We start from the raw sequence: 4174 nt of genomic DNA, 5'->3' as shown, positions 1-4174 counted from the left end.
GGCCGCGGGGCCGGCCCGACACGGAGCCGAGCCCGAGCCGCCGCCGCCGCCGCCAACCCGGGAGGAGGTGACACCATGTCGGCCGGGGTCACATGGGGCGGCGCGGGCCGAGGCCTGGGCCCGCCCCTCAAACCTGAAGCCATGGAGCCACTTTGGGGTGCGGGCTGGGTACGGGGCGCTGACCCCATCCTCATCCCCTAGGCCTCCGGGAGCGCTTGGTGGGAAGCACACGTATTCAGCCATCAATCGTGTTGTGAGGCCACTAAAGGGCCCCTCTTGAGGCTACTCAATGGTCGCCGCCTAAGGCCACAGAGGAGCCACCGCCTTCAAGAATCGTCTATTTAGAGCTCCTGCCCTCAAGAAGCGCCTACTTGGGTGGCCTTGTCCCTCCAGGAGGCTTCCTCTTCCTCAGGTGATGACTCATTTCCCCAGGCCACATACCAGGACCCCATGAAACTGCAGCACTAAAAGGTGACAGGTTCCATAGCCCCGGACCTCACGTGGGTATGAACTACGGTTTGGCAGTGAGCTTGCACATTAGACATAGAAGGGTACTTCACAAATTTCATGGGAAAAATAGAACTAAAAGATAATGCCGGTCTTTCCATGAACTTTTTGAAGTACCCTGGTATTTTGGGAGGTTGCAGTCTTCCAGATCCTGAGTACCTAACTCACAAAACAGTCACGCATGAGGAAATGGCAAAGCTAGGGCCTCTTTTTAGTCCCCACCCCGGTGCAAGTTGATTCTCCAGTGTCACCCAGGATCCCTTCCCCACACCACCCATTCGATTCAAATGGCACCAGTCTGAAGGGAGACCTACTGAGGCCTAGACCTGTGCTATCCAACACTGTCCCCCCAGTCACACGTGGCTATTGAGCATTTGAAATGTGGCTAGTTCACACTGAAGTGTGCTGTAAAGTGTGAAGTACACACCAGATTTTGAAGACTTATACAAGAAAAATAATGTGAAACATCTCAATAATTTTATAATTGATTACATGTTGAAGTGATAATATTTTGAATACAACTGAATATTTTGAATGGACTGAATACAACATATTTGAATGTAACTATTAGAAAATTTTAAATTATGCATATGACTTTTATTTGTGGTTTGCTTTATTTTTCTGTTAGACAGCACTCAGCTAGGCAGTAAGATTTGGAGGAGGGGAGGAAGATGTTTATGCCTGTCTGTGTATCCTGTACCCCAAATCCAGATAGGAAGGATTTGGGGGTTTTCTTTTGGATTTATCTACATCTTAACACCCATTTTCAGGGAGCAGGGATGAATGAGAAATCAACTCTGAAAATTAAAAATCTACACCTAGCATAGCCAGGGAGAGACCTAGAAAAGCAACTACATTTTATTATGGTGCTGCAGAAGCATCAAGTAACAAGGTCAGACCAGAATCTGGCTTTGCCCTAGAATTACTTTTTGATCTTAGCAAAACAACAACAAACACCCCCACCTATCTTGGCCTTTTAGAGTTCTCAGTCTGTAGTGGAGATAATGCCTCTGCCTTACTTTTGAGGGATAGATGAGATGATCCCTGTAAAATGCTTTGAACTTCTCTAAGAAAATTCTCAATAATACTCACAGGTCAAATCCTGTTAAAAAAAATTCCCTCCCCTCTCCCCTCCAAAAAAAGAAAAAGTACAACAAAGGCTTTAAGTATAGAATACTATTTCCAAACTTCAGGCAGTGTTCATTAAAATCAATATTTTATACATTTCAGTACAACCAAAGAATAATTTAGATCATCTCTTAGAGATCATTATAAAGAAATTTACTTAATCACCAGTATCATACTGTTAGAAAATTACTGAGGTAGGAACACTGCAAATTGAGGTGATGTTATTATCAATTCAACATTTATTAATCTTGCTACATTTGTGTACTGTGAGTCACTCTGAAAAGAATCCAGAGATGTAGTTCCTGCATTTTGTGTTCAGATTTGTGTTAGACACATTTGTAATTTCTTACTGTTTTTTTTTTCAACCCTTTACACATAGTAAAGCTGACTAGTTCATCCGACTTGAAGTCATAAAAAATTATTTAATTAACCCAGTGTAAATCATCAGGATTAAAATCCACAGTTGCACAAGTGCAATTTTCCCTTTACCCCATGTCACCTTCATAAGTGGAGAAATTAAACCATCATTTAAAAACATCAAATCATCCTCTTTCACACCCAAACTGAGATCAGGTGAACTGCTTATACTAAAGTTTATGGTTTAATGACTTCAAAAAAAGCCAAAGTACTCACTAGGCAAGAAGAAAGGCAAAACCAAAATGGAAATTTGACATATATTCTGCTATTTGGCAATGATGTTTGTCCCTAAATTCCCAGTCATTTAAAACAAAAAACGAAACTACTGTTTAGCCTTAGCTCAGAGAAGCAGCTAGAATTTTTCATCAACCTTCCCTTCCCCGGCCCCACAACAGAAAATCCAATTCGGGATATAAACCAAACTTTTAAAACAGGCATCATGAAAATCACTATTAAAATTCATTTTTTTGGACAGGGTGTTAAAAATTCAACTGTGGCTGAAAAGATAGTTTTGTAACAAAAGTAAATGCATATCTTCATGTAAGACCTTAATAGCATTTTACTATCAAAGAAAATAAATAGTCAGAAAAGAGGAAGGTAAGAGTACAGTGGACTTCAGAACATCTTTAAGAAAAGTTATCAACTCCCTTGTAGTTCACATCCAGGTATCATACTGAAATAAAGTAGGGGATAAAATTTACTTTTGTTTTTATAAAGCATTTTATTTAAATTTTTAATTTTCAGATTAACAAGCAAGGTGAAAACATTGGACTGTAAAAAGGCTAGAATTTTGTTTTCTGTCAGTTTATATAGGTGACAGAATCTCAGAAAGGAGCCTTTTCCCACATCCAGTACACTGGTGACCACATACCCATTGGTTAAAAGCTTAAGGCTCCAGTCTTTAAGTTTAGGAGTAGGCAAACTTAACAGGGAAATTATTCTGCGATGAATGAGAGAGATCAGTTTGTGAGTGACAGTTTTCAATATAATACATTGGCTCAGATGCTCATCATTATTTCTCTGTAGTAATAATAGCTTACATTTATTGAGCACTTGTGTTTCAACCACTATCATAAGAGATTCCCATGTATTGTCTTACTCATTCCTTTCAACAGCCACATAAAGCAGATACTATTGATCAGTTATTTGCAGAAGATGAAACTGAGGCCTGTTGTCACATCTTTACTAAGTGGCAGAGAAGGTATCAAATCCAGACAGTCCAATCCCAAAGCTTGTGCTTTAAGCCATGCCTTTGCCATAGACAGCAGAAAGTGGAATAAAGCATTGAATTCAGGGTCTTCTAAGATCCCTTACAAGTAATAAAGACACACCTAATATTATACCTTACCTCTGAGCATCAAGTAGTTCTGGTATCCAAATAAAAGCTGCTGGAGGGTTTTTGTATGTTTATTTGTTTTTCTCTTGGTGGCTGGCTGGTAAGGGGATCCGAACCCTTGACCTTGGTGTTGTAACACCACACTGTAACCAACTGAGTTAACTGTTAACCGACCAGCCAAAACATTGCTTCTGAGCAACTAAAGTAGTTCCTTGTCTCAATTACTTTTTAAGAGTTAATCAACCTCTTAATGCTTTTCATAATCTTTTGACAAAACTTTGAAGAGATTCATAGGAACTAATATATCTTGCAAAAGAACATATAACTAAAGTTTGGAAATTCCATCATTTTGCTTCAGCTTCATTTTCTTGTATTAAATTTAGTAACTGTATGGTATGTATGAGGGCACTTCAAAAAGTTCATGGAAGGATTTGTATTATCTTTTTATTCTATTTTTCCACAAACTTTTTAAAGTACCCTCATATATGAGACTTTTGTAAATTTATCTCTCTCTGTATATATGCAGAGGGAGATTTTATGGAATGATGTTAATAATGGTTATTTATAGGTGATAGAATTTGGGGATTTTACTTTGTACCTTTCTGTACTGTTTGATTTTTTTTTTAAATAAGAATCATGTATCACCTTTACAAATTTAATAAAGGCTTTTAAAAAGAAAAACAAAGTTGTCATGTGTCCAAGCACACCATGAGATTTGAAGCCTAGATCATTGCCAGAGTTTTTAACTAGCCCCCCAAGTTTCTTCAAACTTTATTTATTCCATTT

Source organism: Galeopterus variegatus, unplaced genomic scaffold, assembly GCF_000696425.1.
Source record: "Galeopterus variegatus unplaced genomic scaffold, G_variegatus-3.0.2 Scaffold1761, whole genome shotgun sequence".
Lineage (NCBI taxonomy): Eukaryota > Metazoa > Chordata > Mammalia > Dermoptera > Cynocephalidae > Galeopterus > Galeopterus variegatus.
This window is presented reverse-complemented; position numbering follows the sequence as displayed.